We start from the raw sequence: 22731 nt of genomic DNA, 5'->3' as shown, positions 1-22731 counted from the left end.
TGATTATATTGAATAGAGGAACATGATTGAAGGGCTGAATGGCTGGCTTGCTCCTGTTCTCTTTTTGTTGTTATGTTTCTGACATTGTTACATATTAAGACCAGAAGAGTTTTGTCTCTTATGTTGTTAGCAAATCTGAGCAGAAACAACATTTTGTTTTTCGAAAAGATGGGAAAACTCAGATGGATGTCAAATTTATTTTCATTCTTTGCTTCATTTCCAAAGGTATTTATAGCCAAATCACGGTCACTTTGAAAATTTTGTAATTGGCAAAAGAACCAGAGGTGAGAAGAGGCGAAAAAATTTCACACAGCAAATTCTGATCTTAAATTTGAGAGTGGTGGAAGAATTTTAAATAGTTTATGGAAGGAATTGGATAGATACATTAAAAGAGAAAAAATACTGGTCAATGGGGAAAGAAGATGGAAAGGGTGGAATAATTGAGTAGATTGTTATGAATCAACATTGGTATAATAGGTTGAATAATTTGCTTTTGCACTGTAAAATCCAATGGTTTGTTGAAGATTAAATTGAGAAGGCTTCTCCAAATTGTGAGTATATGCATGGGCCTTAAAGATATCAAAGTTGCCTTTGGAATATTATATGAAACACTGGCAGCTACATGAATATATTTTACGTCAGTGTTTAGCCACTGGAAGGAACAAGGGTGTATATTATGACAGACGGGACTTCTGCTCTCAGGAAATACAAAACTCTGCCAACTGTGAATGGATCGAGGTTGGAGAAAGTGCTAAAACAGCTTCCTCAGTCGTAACGGATGGCTCCTTCAATGCTGCCCTTCCACCCTCTGCTTGATCCCCCTGACGCAGGTTATATGATTATACCTCACATTATAGCACAGTTATCATGCTGTGATTAGGTATGACAATTGTTTACTTTCAAGCTCAGTGAAGCTCCAACAATTTCATCTAATTTCAAAGGAGTTGTGCCAATACCACGAGGATTCACAGCTTAGTTCTAATCATTGATCAGGGAGCAATGGAAAGAATGGTTGTTTCAGATTTCATGTACAAACATACTTAAACATTAATTTGTTAGGAAGAATGAGAGATGATTTCACTGAAACATATAAAATTCTGAGGGAGCTTTACAGGGGTGACGCTAAGGGGATGTTTGTCCATGTTGGACTCTTGAATTAGGATTCACAATTGCAAGGCTATGATGAGGAGAAATTTATTCACTTAAAGTGTTTTTGGAATTTTGTAACTCTGAGAACTGTGAATGACCAACTTAGAATTAATTAGAATCCCTACAGTGTGGAAACAAGCCATTTGGCCCAAGAAACTCACACCAACCTTTTGAAGAGTAACCCACCCAGACCCATTTTCCTACTCGATTACTCTACATTTACCCCTAACTAATGCACCTAACATAGACATCCCTGAACACTATGGGCAACTTAGCATGGCCTGTTTCACCAAACCTGTACATCTTTGGACTGTGGGAGGAAACCTGAGCACCCGGAGAAAACTTATGCAGACACTGGGAGAATGTGCAAGCTCCACACTGACAGTTGCCCAAGGCTTGAATTGAGCCCAGGTACCTGGCACTGTGAGGCAGCAGTGCTAATAACTGGAGTACGGTGCTCAGTTATTGGTATTTCTGTTTCTCAAGTAACATTATCTTAATTCTGTCTTCATATATAAATGTTCATAAATACTCTTACTGCCAATTATCACTGTATTCCTTTTCAATACATATATAGCAGTTACATTCTTGTTAACCTATATTTGGGAATAAAGAAGAGAAAATTTAAAAATCAACTGGAATACTTTTAAGAATTAATATGCTGAGACATTTGCCTTTTGGGCATTTTAAATTAAATGAGGCTGTTATTTAAGCTGAAAATCCAGCCATCAAAAGTATCTGTAAAGTAATTTATTTTAAGCATTTCTTTTCTTCAGCAGATTTCATTTAGCAACTCATTTATTCTTCCATGCAGATAACTTAATTAACAATTTTAATCTGACAAATACAGCTAAATGTTCAGTTACAATACTTAAAATTATTTGACAGTGCATTTCTTTTCACAATGCTTTCATTTGCTTTACTTGCCTTGACTCTGGTTTAATTAGATTCAAAATTTTTGCCATGTGATTTGAACTAATTACTTTCTGGATCTTCAGCATCACTCCCAAAGCCTCAGGATCAGAATTTACATTTACACTAATTTCCTCACTGATTGTTAATACTCTGAATATTTCATCATCAGTGTCATTTGCAGGATCTGTCTACATTTTTCAGTGCTATTTCATTGTGAACATTCAATATTTCACGATCGACCACTTTAAAAGTCTTCCTTCTTGAGTTAAGGTGAAGAGATTTACTGGCATTCATATTCAACTGTTATATTTTCTGATGTTTCAAGAAATATTTTGATTTTATTATGGCTCCCATAAGAGCATTCATTGTGTCAAGTGGCTCAAACTTAAAGGTGACAATTGTACTTTGTATGCATAACAAACATTTACACACTGATTTATTCACATAAAAGCAAAACAATTTATTTAAATGCCTCTGTTTGACTGTAGATATCTATTCTGAATCCAATTCAGTTGTAATGAGGATCAAAGATGAAAGCTTCTCTAAAGAGCATTGGTCTCTATTTGATGCACTTGTGGTACTTGCATTCTGTTGCTCTCTGTCAACATTTTGGCTCTAGCCTCTGTAAACCTCCTGCTACTTTCCCTGGCCAAGTAATGTGTAGTGCCTCAGAACTTGACTGATAGGAAGCAAATAAAATGACATAATAAAACAATTGAAGTACAAAAAAGTGGGGTTTTTGACAGAGGTTCATCACATTCTTTTTTGGAGTTAAGGATATAGTTAAGGTCATAGAGTCCCTACAGTGCAAATAGAGGCCATTCGGCCCGTTGAGTCTGCACCAACCCTCCAAAGAGCATCCCATCTAGACCTGCTCCCCGAGCCTATCCCGCTAATCTACAATAACCATTGCTAATCAATCTAACTTGCACATTCCTGCACACTATGGGACAATTTTAGCATAGCCAATCCACCTAATCTGCACATTTTTGGACTATGGGAGGAAACCAGAACACCTGGCAGAAATCCATGCGGACACAGGGAGAATGTGTAAACTCTACATGGACAATCACTCAAGACTGGAATTGAACCTGCTTCCTTGGCAATAAAACACATTTATGTTGTACTATCAGTGGGGTCAGTGAGTAGGCAGGGCTGTGGGATCACATGGTAGACAGCCAAAGCTCTCTTTGTGGGTGTGGCAAGATGTCAATTTCCCTGCAACATACCTGTTTGTCTAATGTATCATTACACTAGGTTTAGTCAAGATTAGCCCAAGGTCGTCTGAGGAGCTTGCTAATCAACCATTTAACAAGTAGACATTGTGTGTATGCGTAATTAAATGCAGTACACCATCCTCAACTAAACATGGCATTGAAAAAAATACTTTTTTTGCTTTTGATTGCTGTATGCAATATAAAGTCTGAAGTAGACTGTATGCAGCAATATTTGGGCAATAACCAGGTATGAGCTGAAAACTTGCAATGCACATCTCCAACATCTAATAATATAACAATCTCCTTTTTGGTATTTAAAGGCTTGACTATAACTGAACATCATGCCATCCACATCCAAGTATTGCTATTCATCAGGAAATAAAGTGAATCAGCATTTAAATGCTAAAAGTACAAACGCACATCAAAAGCTATGAGTTCTATGGCCCCTTCTGCCTCCTAAAGCCTGTCAATATCCTACAAGGCACAAGTCAAGAGTATGATCGAGTTCTCATAATTTCCCTGAAGAAACATGACTTCAACAACATTCAAGAAGATCAATGCTATCCAAGATAAAGCAGTCCATTTGATTGGCACTGCATCCACAACCTTCAACATTCACTTCCTCCACCACTGGTGCATGGTGATAGCAATATGTACCATAGACCAGATGAACTGCGACAATGCATAAATTCACCTTCTCTGCTGGCACTTTCTAAAGCCATTGACATCTACCTCCCAAAAAGACAAGGACCTCAGACCCATGGGAGTTCCACTACTTCAAAGTTCCCCTCTAAGTAACACAGCATCCTAACTTAGAACTAAGGCTGTTCCTTCCTTGTGATTGAGTCAAAATCTTGAAGCTACAGTCCTATAGCACTGTGGTTATAACCAGACCTTGTGGTTTGCAGGCATCAAGAAGGTGACTCACTGCCACCTTCTGAAGGACAATTAGGGATGAGCAACAATGCTGAACTTGCCGGCAATGCGCTCATCCCAAAAGAACAAAAACAAAAATGGCTGATGATTCCATGATCTCTGCCACTGAGCAGCGGTTGAAAGCATCAAACTGTGATGAATTTTATGAATTTTGGATTAACTAGTTTGTTGTAAACCAACTTTGGGGAATATTACTTTGCTGTCGTCTCACTGTCAGCTCAACTCAAATGTTAATATTTTACTGAACAGAGACCATTCAGTTCATCTTTGAAAGCACTATCCAGTAAGCCAGCAGCAACTACAACTCTTATTTGTAGAACCACAAACCACAGAAGCATTGTGAATCAAAATTGATACTGAAGCACAAATAGTGATATTAAGACTGATGACCAAAACCTTATTTAAAGAGATTGGTTTTGCTAAGTGTCTGAAATAGCGAGGGTGAGGAGGAGATATTAGGAAGGGAATTCCAGAGCTTAGGGCTGTTATGAACGATGAATGATGTTTCAAATAATAAAGTAAATTTCATTTCAAACTGTTGACACATCAAAGCTATGTCTTACACTACCTGGTATTATTCTCTTCAGCCATGTGCAGTTCCAAATTTCTCCAACTCAGCCTTGGGCATGTAGAATCTCTCACTTTCCTAATTGATCAATTTGAGCCTTGAATTGAGTTCATCAGTAGCTGTATTTCATTCAATATACCATGAGCTGGTTATCACCTGAGAGATCTAAGCAGACAAAAACAAAATTAGCTGGAATACTGCTGACAGCAACATAATTTCCCTGTGTTAGCTCCCTTCCTGTTAGCATTGCTTCCTGATCAAGAGTTATTCACTCACGTAGACCTATCATTATTCAAAACAATCCATTTGATCACTTTTAAGAGTTTGTCTCTATTGTCAAGCCCGTTTCAGGCAGTTTTAAGTACAGTTATTGATGCCAATGATCTTTTGTATGCTACACGGGCGGCACGGTGGCACAGTGGTTAGCACTGCTGCCTCACAGCGCCAGAGACCCGGGTTCAATTCCCGCCTCAGGCGACTGACTGTGTGGAGTTTGCACATTCTCCCCGTGTCTGCGTGGGTTTCCTCCGGGTGCTCTGGTTTCCTCCCACAGTCCAAAGATGTGTAGGTTAGGTGAATTGGCCATGCTAAATTGCCCGTAGTGTTAGGTAAGGGGTAAATGTAGAGGTATGGGTGGGTTGCGCTTCGGCGGGGCGGTGTGGACTTGTTGGGCCGAAGGGCCTGTTTCCACACTGTAAGTAATCTAATCTAAAAATAGTGGGCGGCACGGTGGCACAGTGGTTAGCATTGCTGCCTCACAGCGCCAGAGACCTGGGTTCAATTCCCGCCTCAGGCGACTGACTGTGTGGAGTTTGCACGTTCTCCCCGTGTCTGCGTGGGTTTCCTCCGGGTGCTCCGGTTTCCTCCCACATCACAAAGATGTGCAGGGTCAGGTGAATTGGCCATACTAAATTGCCCGTAGTGTTAGGTAAGGGGTAAATGTAGGGGTATGGGTGGGTTTCGCTTCGGCGGGTCGGTGTGGACTTGTTGGGCCGAAGGGCCTGTTTCTACACTGTAATCTAATCTAATCTAAAAAAAAAACTTCTCGATCCAGGTTTGTCACAGACCTAGGCAACTGAAGGCATACTTACCAATGGTGGTGTGATTAAAATAAGAAGCTCTTGATGTATTTACTAATGTTAATTTATGGTGGTTACTTGGGCATATCTAGTGTATTAGTAGCATTGACTGTGATCTTATTGTATCATAATTGTGAAGTATTCTTTTGCATCAAATTCTTCATAAGGCTGATGGTTTCATTTGAACCTCAAATATAAATAGATTCAAGGAGAGATCACAAGATTGTGATACAGCAACCTTCAAGAAGACTATTCTCCTTTCTGACAGTAAAAAGCTTAAATCAATATGTTAATATGCTGATTATGAAGAAAGTTCTCTGCTCATGCAAAATAACTGGCTTCCACAGCTCCATAAACTTGGTGACAAATATGCAAGACCATCTGTGACCAATTCCTCAAGACTGCATCTCATGCATCCATTTCTAACCTCGCGTTGTCCTGCAACCATTCTTTGCATAAACTTCTTTACCCAAACACCCAACTCTCTATCATCTGGACATCCACTCACCACAATATTTTCACCACTGATTCTTTTCAACCATTCTCTCTCCTTTACATTTTTAAAATTCAGTCGTAGGACACAAGGCTTCTTTCCAGTAAGCATTCTTCTTACTTTTTTTCACATTGTGTAACATTTCCTGTGCAATCTCCAAACCCAAGGAGTGCAGAGTTGAACATACCTGAATATCCATGATTTAGCCATCCATCAAAAACTCTACAGGTACTTGGACTAGATCAACGATATTGTGCATGCAACGTGGAGCTTCATAATTGTTGCACATTGTCACAAATTGCTGGCCCAAGTTTGTTCCAAATCCCAATATCAAAGCAGGTTGCAATGACTAAAGATTTTTCTGATGATCCAAAAGCGAAAAATGGGGAATGAGCTCAATTTTAAATTTGATTAATTTAATTGGTTAAATTCTGATTAATGTGGAGATTTTCTGATCTTTTACCCTGTTTTTTGAGGTATATTAATAATAGAATAGGTTTGTATTGGAAAAAGCAGGTTTGTTTTTGATAGGTCGAATGGTGATTTTTTTTTCGTGCTGCTGCAAGGTGTTAGGTTTTGCAAGTGAATTCACTGTATTTTCTGACTATCAACATTTTTATTCAATTGTTTATAGTGGCCAGTTTGTTCAGTGACTATGTGTTGTTGTTCAGGCTTTTTTCTGAATGTTCAAACTTTTTGACCAAAGGAACCCACTGAGAGAGTGTTGGCAATATTTTTCCAGTGATTCAATTGGTGACTGAAAACATTCATCCTTCAAGTCAAATATTTTCACAAAAGAATATTGGAATTAATTCCTGTATATAAATCAAGTGTTCAAGATGGAGTATTGTAAAGGGGAAAAGAAAGGTCAAAAATTGGAAAGAGGAAAGAGTTTCAGCTCAGTTCATTCATTTGTTAGCCTGTACAGAGAACCTTCAATCAGTGAAGATTGATTTGACCAAAGATTGAGATGAAAATGTAAATTGTGAAGCTTGTTCTAATTAGAAGGAATGAAGGCAGCCTTCCATCACATAACACGATGGTTTGTGCTGTAACAGTTAACCCAGTGTGAAACATTGTCAGTTGCCAGTTGTGATGCTGTTGATCTAATGTGCTGGGTACTCCTGGAGTATACATTGAAGTCCAGCCAATAAATAATAAGGTTGTGGGTAACAGATGGCTTGCATTCCCATTGCCCTTCCTTACGACCAATCCATTTCCTGACTGAGAGTCTAGGGCTGGTCAGGTATTCAATCGGGGAGCAAGGATTTATCAAGAATTTAGCATTTCAGATTTGAATTCGCATCAAGTTGCATTTCTAAACACATTAATCCCAATATATTTACGCATAGCAAATATTTTACTTTTACTATTATTTGGCATCCGCTGAATTTATTTAAGTATCAGTGAGAAAGTAATCTCCTTTACTTTATAAAGAGAACTCGTCCAATGCAACATTCTGTTACTTAGAGAAACATTTATCCCTGAATTACCTTAGTCTTTTGGCAGGAAGGGAGCAAAGGCTTGAGTTGAAGATGATGTCTTTTTGGTGAAAGATTATATTGACTGGGGCCAAAAATCTAAAGGTCTAATTGAAAATCTCCAGTTAATCAGAACGTGATTGGATCATTTCCATTAAATTCAAAACGTTTCCAAAAATAGATAAAAGAGTTTAAAATATTACAAAGTTAGATTATAATTCTGTTCTCCACAGACCTTACTAAAGGGCTTAACAGTTTGTGAACTTCACTAAGCTCCAATAATGGCTGGGTTAAGAAACAGCAACTTCAGGATTTTGTTGACAGATGTGAAAGAACTAATAACCTGAGACACTAAAGTGGACAGAGAGTGAAGAAATCTGATATTCTGATTTCTGAAACTGAACTTGAATTCTACTGTTTATGTCATTGCTGCAATTTCTAAATGAAATCTGTTTCTGTAATTTCTCAGTGATTATGTAATTACTAGTCACTGGACAGACTAGAAGTCAAGACACTAGAAAGTAGGATTCTAGCTGAAGTTACATCCCTAGGGAAAAAGATGTCTTCATCAATCGTCAGAAATAAATTCACTAGGGAAATCAGAACAGGTCCTTTATGGCCCTCTGCAGCTTATTGGGATGACAGATTGGCAATGTGAAAGCTTCTGTCAAAAGGTGAGAATTCCCCTAGTTTCAAACTGTCGATTGTTAGTCTCATGTTTCCTTTTAATTCTAACTGGCTGCAGAGATGAAAACTAGTTTGCAAAATGGAAAAACTCAAGTAAGTTTAGAACATCCTATCCATTGTTTGCTCTTTTGTTGGTTTTCCTTTTGTTCGCCAGTGGGCTCCTGTGTCATAGGAACATAAGAAATAGAAAGATGAGTGTGTCGTCTCCGGCCTGCTCTGGCATTCCTTAAGATCATGTCTGAACCTTTACAAGATTAACATTTCCCTGACCTTTTGTTCCTTTAGTGCCCAAACTTGACTGATCTTGGATTTGAATATATCCAGTGACAGAGCACCCAGAGTTTTCAAGGGTGAGAAAACACATTTGAAGATTTGACAAACCAGTAAAGTCCTAACTGAGGGCGACTAATTCACCTTGGCGGATTTATGCAGATTTACTACGAACTGTAGTAGACTAACCAATGTTAAGGGCATTTAAATGGGCATTAGACATACATATGGATAATAATGGAAAGGTGTAGATTAGATGGGCATCAGATTAATTTCACAAGTCGGCGCAACATCGAGGGCCGAAGGTCCTATACTGTGCTGTAACGTTCTATGTTCTATGTGTACTATTGTAAACTGTGTAGATGGAAGGGTAGAATCACTGAGTTGTTGATAGGATAAATGAATTGACAAAATTGTAGCATGTGAATCTTATTGTAGATAATCTAATCTAATCAAATCTAATCTAATCTAATCTAATCTAAAAGTTATTTATTTTGGACCTAAAATGGGTAGAATGTTGTCTCCAACCGCTGGAAGCTAAAAGCAATTGTAATTGAAAATGACTTGAAAGTTCAGGTGCACAGATTATCAAAATCTCATAAATAGGTACAGAAAATAATTTCAAAAAGCCAAGAGGATTAGAATACAAGGTGGTAGAAGTTGTGCTTTATCCATATAAAATCCTAATTGGGCTACGCTAACAACTGTGAGCAGTTCTAAGCCACATCTTAGAAAGGATATATTAGCCTTCAAGGATATGCAGCATAAGTTTACCAGAGCACCTTCTCGGCTTGAAGGTTTTTATTCTGTCAAGGGATGTGGGTGTCACTGGCTAGGTCAACATATATTGCTCATCACTTGAGAAGTTGGTGGCAAGCTTTCTTCTGAATTACTCACAATAGTATTAGGAAGGGAGTTCCAAGACTGTGACACAGCAATTGTGAAGCAGCAAAGATATCATTCCAAGGCACGTTCATATATGGCTTGCAGGTGGACTTGCAGATGGTGGTGTTCCCAAGCATCTGCTGTTTTGTCTTTCTAAGTGTTTGAGTCATGGGTTATAAGCTGCAAGGAGCCTTGGTAAGTTACTGCAGTGCATCTTGTAGATGATCCACACCGCTGTTCTGGGTCAGCGGTGGAGGGAGTGAATGTTGAAAATGATGGATGGCAGTACCAATCATGTGAGCTGCTTAGTTCTGGATACTGTCAAGCTTCTTAATAATTTGTAACAGGATTATAAGGAAGTACCTGATGGGTGGTTCTAGCTCGTTGATTGCTCTTGCAGGCTTCTGTTCGGATAAAAGTCTCCAAAATTTCAGCGCACACTCCACGGGCAATGACCAACTGCATCAATGCTGTCCATAGCAGTTGGCACTGGACACATGCCAATCTCATTGCATTTTATGTTACAACTCCAACCTACTGAGATAGCAGTTCTCCAGTACCATTATTTGCAGTGCACTGACACCTTGGATTGTAGTACAGTCACAAAGCCATTTTGCATGCAGGAATAGGCACCATCTCATGCATTGAGCAGGATGTATGTCAGGGCTGATTTCTTGATTTCTTAGCAATCGATCCCTTTGCGCCTACTTTGGATGCTCACATCATCTATGCCTTGCCTTTTAGTGCTTTGTCAGCTCATTTAGGTTTAAAGGCGCATGGTATTTTGTCTTGCCCTGCTATTTGGCATTGACATAAAGCCAAACAAGGACAGCATTCAATCTCAGCCCAGGAGGTTTGATGGGAGGCAGCACAATGTATAATGGTAGGAGACAATACTGTACTGGAGGACATGGGTTGCTGCTGGGGAGGGTGTCGGTCATTGACAGTCACAATCACCTTAGCTTTGATAGGACAACAGAACAGCATGATATTTGGTACAGCTAAGCTGTAGACCAGAGCTATTTAGTGATGAAGACATTAATGAAAGAGCTAGGTGGGGAAATGTGGAAGTTCAGTTCTGATGGTGTCAGCAGGGAGTTCAAGGGAGGAAGGAATATAGAGGTTCATGGGTGAAGGGGATTGGGGCTTTGATAACCTGGTTGACCCTGCAACTCACGCTGTCAATTGCAATCTCTGATGCCTTCCATCCTCATCCACTTTACATAAAAGCAATGGAAATGGAAATTGGCTGCAACCACATCTGTAAAGTCTGCAGCCTTTACCTCTGAGCGAAGTGATGTCCTTCAAGAGGAAATAACATTAATCAAGCAATTACACAGTTCAGGTTGAAGACATCTGTAGTCATTGCACCCTACATGTGAAATGTATATAGTATCCATATAAATCCTAGTTACAAGCAGCCTTGACACTGTCATTGATCATTACCAATTATTGAGAAGCAAACTTATAAGGAGATCTCAGCTATCTGTAAGAATAATAGGGTGGTTATGGTAAGGGATTTTAACTTTCCAAACATAGACTGGGACTGCCATAGTGTTAAGGTTTAGATGTAGAGGAATTTATTAAGTGTGTACAAGACAATTTTCTGATTCAGTATGTGGGTGTACCTACGAGAGAAGGTGCAAAACTTGATCTACTCTTGGGAAATAAGGCAGGGCAGGTTACTGAGGTGTCAGTGTGGGAGCACTTTGGGGCCAGTGATCATAATTCTATTAGATTTCAAATAGTGATGGAAAAAGATAGACCAAATCTAAAAGTTGAAGTTCTAGTTTGGAGAAAGGCCAATTTTGACAGTATTAAGCAAGAACTTTCAAAAGCTGATTGGGGGACAGATATTCGCAGGTAAAGGGACAGCTGGAAAATGGGAAGCCTTCAGAAATGAGACAACGAGAATCTAGAGAAAGAATATTCCTGTTAGTGTGAAAGGCAAGGCTGGGTGGTATAGGGAATGCTTTATGACTAAAGAAATTGAGGATTTGGTTAAGTAAAAGAAGGAAGCATATGTAAGATATAGACAGGATAGATCGGGTGAATCCTTAGAAGCATATAAAGGAAGTAGGAATATACTTAAGAGGGAAATCAGGAGGGCAAAAAGGGGACATGAGATAGCTTTGGCAAATAGAATTAAGGAGAATCCAAATGGTTTTTACAAATACATTAAGGACAAAAGGGTAACCAGGGAGAGAATAGGGCCCCTCAAAGATCAGCAAGACGGCCTTTGTGTGGAGCCACAGAAAATGGGGGAGATACTAGACGAGTATTTTGCATCAGTATTTACCATGAAAAAGCATATGGAAGATATAGAATATAGGGAAATAGATGTTGACATATTGCAAAATGTCCATATTACTGAGGAGGAAGTGCTGGATGTCTTGAAATGGTTAAAGGTGGATAAATCCCCAGGACCTGATCAGGTATACCCTAGAGCTCTGTGGGAAGTTGGGAAGTGATTTCTGGGCTTCTTGCTGAGTTATTTGTATCATCGATAGTCACAGGTGAGGTGCCGGAAGACTGGAGGTTGGCAAATGTGGTGCCACTGTTCAGAAGGGTGGTAAGGACAAGCCAGGGAACTATAGACCAATGAGCCTGACGTCGGTGGTGGGCAAGTTATTGGAGGGAATCCTGAGGGACAGGATGTACGTGTATTTGGAAAGGCAAGGACTGATTAGGGATAGTCAACATGGCTTTGTGCGTGGGAAATAATGTCTCACAAACTTGATTAGGTTTTTGAAGAAGTAACAAAGAGGATTGATGAGGGTAGAGTGGTGGATGTGATCTATGTGGACTTTAGTAAGGCGTTCGACAAGGTTCCCCATGGGAGACTGATCAACAAGGTTAGATCTCATGGAATACAATGAGAACGAGCCATTTGGATACAGAACTGGCTCAAAGATAGAAGACAGAGGGTGGTGGTGGAGTGTTGTTTTTCAGACTGGAGGCCTGTGATCAGTGGAGTGCGACAATGATTAGTGCTGGGTCCTCTACTTTTTGTCATTTACATAAATGATTTGGATGCGAGCATAAGAGGTACAGTTAGTACGTTTGCAGATGACACCAAAATTGGAGGTGCAGTGGACAGCGAAGAAGGTTACCTCAGATTACAACAGAATCTTGATCAGATGGGCCAATGGGCTGAGAAGTGGCAGATGGAGTTTAATTCAGATAAATGCGAGGTGCTGCATTTTGGGAAAGCAAATCTTAGCAGGACTTATACACTGAATGGTAAGGTCCTAGGGAGTGTTGGTGAACAAAGAGACCTTGGAGTGCAGGTTCATAGCTCCTTGAAAGTGGAGTCACAGGCAGGTAGGATAGTGAAGAAGGCATTTGGTATGCTTTCTTTTATTGGTCAGAGCATTGAGTACAGGAGTTGGGAGGTCATGTTAGGACATTGGTTAGGCCACTGCTGCACAGGACATTGGTTAGGCCACTGCTGGAAAATTGCGTGCAATTCTGGTCTCCATCCTATCGGAAAGATGTTGTGAAACTGGAAAGGGTTCAGAAAAGATTTACAAGGATGTTGCCATGGTTGGAGGATTTGAGTTATAGGGAGAGGCTGAACAGGCTGGGGCTTTTTTCCCTGGAGCGTCGGAGGCTGAGGGGTAACCTTATAGAGGTTTACAAAATTATGAGGGGCATGGGTAGGGTAAGTAGACAAAGTCTTTTCCCTGGGGTCAGGGAGTCCAGAACTAGCAGGCATAGGTTTAGGGTGAGAGGGGAAAGATATAAAAGAGACCTAAGGGGCAACTTTTTCACACTGAAGGTGGTACTAGTATGGAATGAGCTGCCAGAAGAAGTGGTGGAGGCTGGTATAATTGCAACATTTAAGAGGCATTTAGATGGGTAGATGAATATGAAGGGTTTGGAGGGATATGGGCCGGGTGCTGGCAGGTGGGACGATATTGGTTTGGGATATCTGGTCAGCATGGACAAGTTGGACCAAAGGGTCTGTTTCCATGCTGTACATCTCTATGACTCTATGATTGATTATTGTCATCTGTATGAAGCAGGGGTAATCACATGTAACTTTAAAAGTCTCATCTACAAGCCACAATTCACAGAGACATTCCAAGATCCCACAGGCAAACAAAAGCATAGCACTGATTTTACCTCACCTTGAACTTACGTAACTCCAGCATACTGTTATAAGAAATGTAATTTCGTGGGTGATATAGGAGATTCAGGGGGAGAAGATTTCAGTAATCCTACCACACCTACAATCTTCTATTTTATTTATGCAATATGCCTTGCGCTGCATTCACCAGAATAAGGTCCCTATGTCAAAGGTTCATCTAGAAGCTTTCCATGGCCCTCCTTGTTGGAGTCTTCCATGTTCCTCTGCATTGAGGAGTATGCTAAACCCTCATTGTGTATGATGTGAATGTTGACTGCTCCTATTACTGAAGACGTGTTCTGTTTCTGATATTCCCCACACAGACTTATTGGAACTCTGACCAATTGATCCAGCCACAGCAAGGGTCACCATCACTGCAGCTAAATGCCCCAAAAGGTGCGGAGATCTTGAGGTGGAACAGATGTTTCAGCCAGCTGAGGACCAACAGCAATCTCCAGCGGTTACCAAACATCCTTCATTTGAAGAAGTTGCTGCTGAAGGTCCCCTCAGGACAATGAAGAGGTATAGGAGGCTGAGAGACTATTGTGCTCAATAACATTTCCTCCACTTGAATGAGGTGTATTGCTGTCAAGGACTTCAGATGTCTCAAATATTGTCACAAAACTTTGCCAGCTAATAAAGCGTGGACATATGGCCTAAAAGAGTGGGTGGCCATCCTATTCTGGTGACTGTCAAGGTGACAATTGCAGTAAATATTTATGTATCTCACAGCATCCAAGGATCCACTGCAGACTTTTGTGGGATGTCACAATCCTCAACCCACAAATGTATCAAGGCTTTTACCATTGCAATTTGTGCCAGATCTCCCCGCTACATCTCATTTCCCAGAGTTCTGTGCTGCGGCCCAGGCAGCAGACTTTGCCAAAATAGCTGGCTTCCCTCAACTACTATATGCTGTAAACACATTGCACTAAGAGAGACATATTGTAATGCAGCAGAAGAAGCTTCCATTCCATCAATGTACAAGTTATCTGTGATGATTGGTACCACATCCTCCAGACACCCTTGGAGCTGCCATGTAACTTATATCCTTGTGAACTCTAATGTTCCTGCTTCGTTTCAAGCGTCAGAAGCTTTACAAGGGTGGTTACTGTGAGTCAAGGGCTATGCTCTGCAAACACAGCTATTGATATCATTCTGCAACTCCCTGACTGAGGCTGAATTAATGCAGCCTTATTCTTCCACTAAGATCACGGTGGAGCAGATGATAAGTTGCTGAAAGAAGTGGTTTTGATACTTGGATTGGTCTCGGTTTGGTCTTGCAGTATGGTCGAGGAAGAATGTGCTGCAAAATCATCACACAACTGGAGCAGATATACAGGGGATGTGATGGAAACTGAAGAGCTGTGAGCTTGCCGGCAGTCTTCTGCAGAGGAAAATGAGGACATTGTGCAGGAGGGACATCGCATTTGGGTTGCGAGATTACTGCAGCATCAAGCACACTGAGATAGACAGGTCTTAATTGACACCCAATCCCAATAGATCTGAGCTAGATTTATTGTTCACTCACTGACTGTGAATTTGTTGTTGCCTGAAAGGCAAGCAATGCCTATTTCATACAAGACGCAAATGTGTTTTTTTGTGTTTTTTTTTCCTTTGTCTTTCTATTGTTCTGTAAAAAAATAAACATTTTAAATCTTTTGAAAGCGTCCCAGAAAGTTATGCTCCCAATAACAGGATTTTGTGCTACACTGGCCATCTGGGAAGGAGGGGCATCATTTAGACAGGGTTATATTGTGCAATGAATTGCTGAGCTGTATAGCTTGATTCTGGTTGCAAGTGTGCAAGTGCATTTGCATGAAGTGTCACTTATTCCACTTATATGCCCTCTTTCTTGTTTTTCTCCTACTTGTACATATTGTGAAGGATTATTCATGGCTGGCAGTGTTGCAGCAGCTAGCCTTTAAATATGGTGCCAGCATTGGAATTTTCTTTTGGTCCTGACAGTGGTGGGTACCTCCACCACCAGTGAGTACGAGAGAGAGAATAATTGGCACATCGTAGAGATGTGGTGCATATGAGATAAGGTGAGCAGTTTAAAATTGAATGAGAAAACTTACTAAGTTCATGGAGAAGAAACCTTCCATGCAACTCCCCAAAATTGACACTTAGCTGATGTTTGGTAAAATTCAGCCCTATATTACTGGTCTGCCATGATCTGATTGAATAGAGATATAACCTCAATTAGCTCAATATCCTTTCCTGTTCCTATGTATGTTCCTTGCCCTAATCAGAGGCAAGTACAATGAATGGAATAATCATGACAAAAATGCAAGATAGATATTGTTTGACAAAGATTGTGAAGAATATCTTTTACAAAGTGAAATGGAATCAAAACTGATTTGTCCTTCATAAAATAAAGCACTCAGAACATGCAAACTAACAATTCAGTGGGGCAATAGTTTAAATATTTATGATTTGCTGTTCCCTCTTCCATGTGCAGCCATTGTTAAGTTTGAGAACAGCAATAATATGAGATAACCAATATTGTAAATTTTTCTTCCCATTGGGTGCTGTCAATCCATTTAAAACATCCATTAATCTCCTGAATAAGGCAGCTTAATGAAATATTTCAAACTTATTTCTAGCCGCTTACAAGAGAAAAAGTAATATTTATTTCTCAGAAATAAAGAGTAATAATTTCATGGGTATGTTGTCTCATTAAATGTGCTATCATCTAGGTATTCCTAGAGGCATGGCACTCATCCACAGATTCAATCAATAAGCACATCGACCTGGACCCAATATACCGGCCACTGCAACGGACAGCTGGAACTGACAACCGGAAGCGACAGATTCAAACCACTACAAATGCCGGAGGAAAGATCACAGAAGCGCTTCACAGGAGGTTCCCAAGCACTGAGGATGTCACCTAGACAGGGGATGAAACGTCTGCAACACAAATTCCCAGCTCGGCGAACAGAACCACAACAACGTGCTCTCATCTCCCTCAGTCTCTGCAGCCAATAATCAATCTGTACCAATGTGGTCGAAGACGTGATTTGGTAATGGACAGCCCAACAAGGCGAGTCTCCCACACCCACTGCCGACAACAGAACATCCAGTCTTTCAGTAGGAGACTATAAGACATGCCATTCTGCAATTTCTTCACTCAGATTTATATCTTAACATTGCACGATCCATCCATCAGCTCTGTGCCCAAAGCATTCTTTGCAGGAACTGAAAACAGAAGGAACATAAGAAAAATGAACAGGAGTAAATCATTGGACTTCTCAAGCATGCTTTATTGTTCAACATCATGATCAAACTTCTCCATCATCTATACTTTCATACTATATCCATATGTTCTGTGATTCCGTCAGTGCCCAAAAATCTATCTGTTTCTGCCCTGAATGTCCTCAGAAATGCATGACCTTAAAGTGAAAAAACATCTGTTCATCTTAGTCCTAAATGGCAGCCCCTTTTATCTGAGACAACAAGAACATAAAAATGAAGAGAAGGAGTAAGCAATTCAGCCCCTTGTGTCTGCTCTGTTATTTAATATGATCAGGGTTGAGATCAGCTCAGCCTCAACTTCAGTTTCCTTCTTGCTCTCCATAACCCTTCAACACATTACTAGATAAAAATCTGTCTATCTCCTCCTTAAGTAGATTATGCCCCAGCATCCACTGCATTCTGGGGTATGAATTCCAGATTCATGACTCTTCGTTTGAAGTAATTCCTCCTCATCTCTGTTTGATTCTGCTAACCCTTATCCTCAAACTATGATCTCTCATTCTAGATTGCCATACACGAGGAAACATCCTCTCTACTTCAACTTCTTCAATCCCTGTTAGCATCTTAAATACCTCAATTTGATCTCCTCTCATTCTTCTAAACCTCAGAGAGTGTAAGCCTAAACTGCTCAATTTCTCTTCATAAGATAAGTTACATCTTTGGAATCAATCTAGTGTATTGCCTCCAAAACAACTACATCCTTCCCTATGTAATGGGACCAAATTGTATGCGATATTTCAGATGCAGTCTCACTAATGCCTTATACAGTTGCAGCAACACTTCCCTACATTAATACACCATTCCTTTAGCAATAAATGCCAATGTTCTATTTGCCTTCTTTATTATCTACTGTATCTGCACACCAGTTTTCTGAGATTCATGGACATGGACATCCAGATCCTTCTGTACCAAAGCATTTTGAAGTTTCTCTCTATTTAGATAATGTTGCCTTTCTATTCCTCCAACCAAAATGGATAACCTCACACTTATCAACGTTAAACATCATCTGTCAAATTTTGGTCAATTCACCTACTGTAACCATATCCATTTATACATTTTTATTTTCTCATTGTAACTTACTTTCCCATCTATCTTAGTGTCATCTGCAAATTTGACTGTAGTACCTATAATTTCTGCATCCAAGTCATTAATATAAGTTGTAAGCAGTTGGGCCCTAAGAATTTAACCTTGTGGCATCCGACTAGTTACATCTTTCCAAACAGAAAAAGACCTATTTTTGTTTATATCTTGTCAGCCAGGCAACAAATACACCAATATCAAACCTATCAATTCACTAAACTGTTTTACGCAGTTCTGAATCTTGAGAAAATACTCTGACAGTTTTACTGCCTCCATGCTTGGGCCAACTTTTTGTCTGAGCCTGTTTCGGCCACACTTCACTTTGGGGAAAACGCAATTTTCCTCAATATGCATGACTGTGCCATCTTCTCTAATGTTTTGTGAATTAGGGATGCCTCCAAAGTAGAGCAAGCAATGTTAAAAGTTGTAGCTGTAACCTCTCAGCATAACTGTGAACAATGTGTCTCACTCAATAAGGCAAGAAAGCAGCTATGAGGTTCCAGCACAGCTTAGCATAGCATCAATCTCGTTCATTGTTACTTTGCTCAGCTTGCACAAGTGAATTCTGGGAAGTCCATAGTTAACCTCAAACCCATATTAAATTCATTAGTGACTGATGTATTGAAATTATCAACCTACCTATCCTAACCAAGCTGCAAATTAACATTCTGCAGTGAAATACCAAACCCAACAGGCTGGAATCATTCTCCTGGTGCATTGTCTATTCTTGCATGATTGCCCATTGATTTGGAAGGTGCTGTCTTCTGACTTATCCCCTGGTGAATTTCTGCAGTACATCTTGTGGATGGTGCACACTATTTCTATTGAACATTGGTGGCAGAGAGAGTGAGAGTTTATGAATGTGGTGAGTATTAGGTGGGTTGCTCTGTCCTTGATGTTGTCAAAGATTGAAATGCAATACATAATTTTGTTGGTTGGAGATACTTTACATCTTTCACTTCAGAAAACATATTGCCCCATTGAGACAATAAAATTGCAACATATAACAATACGAGTGAATATGTATAAACACAAATACATATCATAGAAAATGATTGAACAGTTGTGCCTCTGATACACCCTTAGAAGATCTTATTTTCTTCTCTCTACCAATGCATCTAGTTGTGGGCCTTACATCATTAGCTGGTGTGGAGGGAACCTGAGAACTGTCAACATTCTGGTGTTTTTGAAAACTTTTTTGGGTGCCTTCTGGGGGCTCAGGACCTAGAGAGTCCAGGCCAGCTCTGAGTGTCTTCCACGAGCACACTGCCTCAGCTGCTGGAACAATGGAATCAATAGCAAAGGAGATATGAGTTGGCAGGGTGCTTCTCGAGTGCCCTGAGAAGAAGCTTCCAGGGTATTTGGCTGTTGCATTTCCTCCCTGTGGGCTGCTCCTTGTGCAACATTGTCACTTCTTCACAAAAGAGTCATTGAGGTGCATGCTACATTCTAGCCTTGACACTGCTGCCTTGTACACACGGGTATAGCATAGCAGATCAATGCAGGTCATGAGTTCATGTCTGGCTGCCATTCTGCTATTGAGTGTTCTGCTAGCACTGTTTTAATTGAGTAAAATCGATCCAAACTCTTTCTATTATCTTTCTTTGAATTTTCTCAACTATTTATCTTATCCTCGGTAATGTGAATCAGATTACAGTGCCCCTATAAAATGCCCCTGTAAAATTCTCTTGATTTTGATGTGTTTTCCAAAGTACCAACATATAATGCTGCCAATTTTGGTAAAGTAAATGCTTCACATTAATAATTTCTAACATTGTGGCTTACTATGTAGGTACTTAAAGACACCAACATCAGAAGCATGCTCGCTAATTACTAGAATAATGCTTTGACTGGAAAGGTATGTCTGTTGTTCCATTGGCACCCTCATTACTACTGAAGAAACCATAATCGCACAGTGACCAGATGGATTTTGAAAGTGTTCATCGGTTTGGATGTTGATCGACAGTGGTCTGATGTGACACCTTATGTAGATTCTCTGGTGATGTTGATCTCATCAAATCATTCAGGAAAATGTTCCACTTCAGTAGCTAGATAGACTGTAATTTAAGTGGAGACAGATGTTCTATTAAAATTATCTGTGTTTGTCATCAGTTTATATCACCTGATGTTGCTGTCTGTGATTTTTCAGGACAGCTCTGAATTCTGCTAATAGTCACTTGGTAGTGCAGACCTTTATTGAAAATGGAGCCATTTTTGCTAATACCCTAATGCCATGTGAGGCAACAATCTCTTTCATAGCAGTTCTACCTAAATTCTAATTATTACATTTTTAATTTAGTCCTTGACGTTTTTGTTTTTAAGAAAGGATGCACAATTAGTGTGAGGGAGCGCTGCCTGAGGGAAGCAGAGGCTGAGTGAGTATATCTAGGCATTTGATTCAAATGGGCGTTCAATGCAGGGGGGTAAATCCATATTTAAGTCATATTTACTTCAAGCAAAGTGTGCTGAGTGTGGATTTTGGTAAAGACCAAGGAGGATGTGCTTTATTGCTTCTACTCCTTTTTAGTAATGTCATTGTCAGTTCAAGACTGTTATTCAGGACTTTCTTTAAATTGCTGTAAATTAGAAAAGCTAATTATTATGCAAATAGCATACTTGGATTTAACTCAACAACACCAAGAAGGAGGGAATGTCAGAACTAATATAATAAAGTTACGTAAGTAATCAAAAGCAAAATAAAGTTAACATAAGAGAAATAAACATATTACAGGCTACACGATCCACCTAATTAACAGTGCAGTTTAAGTAAGTGGAATGTGTAGCCTGTAATATGTGGAAAGTAATAGACCCTGCTGGTATCTTAGATGACCACATGTGCAGGAATTTTAACTCTAGGATTGGCTCAGGATACTGTGGTTCTTCCGTGAGACTGAGAGTTATGTGGATAGCACATTCAGAGAGGGGAGTCACATTGCAGCTTAAGAGTTAGAAAGGTGATTGCCTTGAATCTAAGACAAACAGGCAAGCAGTCTAGGAGCTTCCTGGTGAGTGGAACCCACTTACAAATCAGTTTTCTGTTTTGAAAGTTGATGAGAGCACTGGTTCCTTGAGAGAGTACAGTCAGAATTACATTTGAGGCACTATGAGTGGCTGGACTATATAGGAGAAGATGAAAAAGAAAGGAAGAGCTATTGTGATGCACTTCACTAAAGTTTGGAGAGACAGATAGTACCACCATATAAAGAATAAGTTAAAATTGTAGTAAGGAAGAAAGCAATAAAGGTTAAATCAGGGTTACTGTGCATGCTTACATGTAGTAACTTTGGGGAGTTACAGGTATAGATTACAATGTGGAAATGCAATGTTGTAGCAATAACAGAGACCTGGCTCAAGGAAGGCAGCACTGTGTGTTAAATAAACCTGGGGACAAGGTGTTCAGAAAAGATAGAAGAGGAAGGAAAGAGGAGGGGAGGCATTATTGATTAAGGAGATCATTGCAGTGTGGGAGATAGATGACCGTCCCAGAGGGTTTAAGGATGGAAACAATTTGATTCAAGTGAAAGAACAAAAAGGGTAAAATTATTTTTCTTAGTGTAGTCTATAGCACACAGATTATTAGGATAAATGTAAAGGAATAAATCTGCAGGGAAATTACAGAGAAATACCAAGATGATAAGTAATTATTACCCAAAGAACAATTGGGATATTGGTAGTGTAGGAGTCAGTGAGGCACAAACATTGAATATACACAGCATAAGAGCTAAGAGTAAAAGCTGGTGATTCAGCCTATCGAGCTTGCTCTGCCAATTAAGTGATCAAGACTGATCTCATCTCAGCCTCAAATCTACTTACCTGTTCAACCCCCCCCCCCCCCCCCCCCCTTTAACCTTTAACCCACTATTAATTAAAAACCTATCTCCTCTTTGCTCAGGGACCCAGTGTCCATTCTGGGATGGTGAGTTACACAGATTCATAACTTTTTTAAGAGAAGTAATTCCTCCTCATCTCTGCTTTAAGTCAGCCACCCAATACTTTGAAACTATAACCTCTCATTCTGGATAGCCCCACAAGTAGAAACATAGATCCTATGTCAACTTTGTCAGTCGTCTGTAGCATCTTAAGTACCTCAATTGGATCTTCTCTCATTTTTCTAAACTGTAGAAAATATAGCCCTAAACTGGTTAGTCTCTCCTCATAAGTCAAGCATTTTATCACTGGAATTAAATTGCCTCCAATACAATTATATCCTTTCTCAAGTAAGGGGACCAAAACTGGATGCATTATTCCAGACATGATCTCGCCAATGCTTTGAGCAGTTGCAACAACATTTCCCTACTTTTACATTACATTTCTTCAGCAATGAATGCCAAAATTTCATTTGCCTTCCTTAGTACCTGCTATGCATGCATAGTAGTTTTCTGCGATTCATGCATGAGGACACCCAGATCCCTCTGCCCTGAAGTATTTTGATGTTTCTTTCCAGTAACTGAGCCAACTGGCTTTCTAAGTTCAATCTGAAGTGCAAATGCTATGTAAGCACGTCCTTACTCCTCAAACAATGACCAAATACTGAAGTTCGCACAAATATACTTTTTTAAAATGTTTTATTTTACATAGTTA

General features: G+C 39.8%; 1 protein-coding gene across 1 annotated transcript in view; it reads left to right on the top strand.

Moving 5' to 3' along the window:
• Positions 1–22731, top strand: part of sh3gl2b (SH3 domain containing GRB2 like 2b, endophilin A1) — a 167137-nt gene that overhangs the window by 108405 nt on the left and 36001 nt on the right. The window lies entirely within an intron of this gene.

Source organism: Chiloscyllium plagiosum, unplaced genomic scaffold, assembly GCF_037043375.1.
Source record: "Chiloscyllium plagiosum isolate Xiang-an unplaced genomic scaffold, Cpla_swu_hap1 HiC_scaffold_2, whole genome shotgun sequence".
In the NCBI taxonomy this organism is placed as follows: domain Eukaryota; kingdom Metazoa; phylum Chordata; class Chondrichthyes; order Orectolobiformes; family Hemiscylliidae; genus Chiloscyllium; species Chiloscyllium plagiosum.
This window is presented reverse-complemented; position numbering and strand designations above follow the sequence as displayed.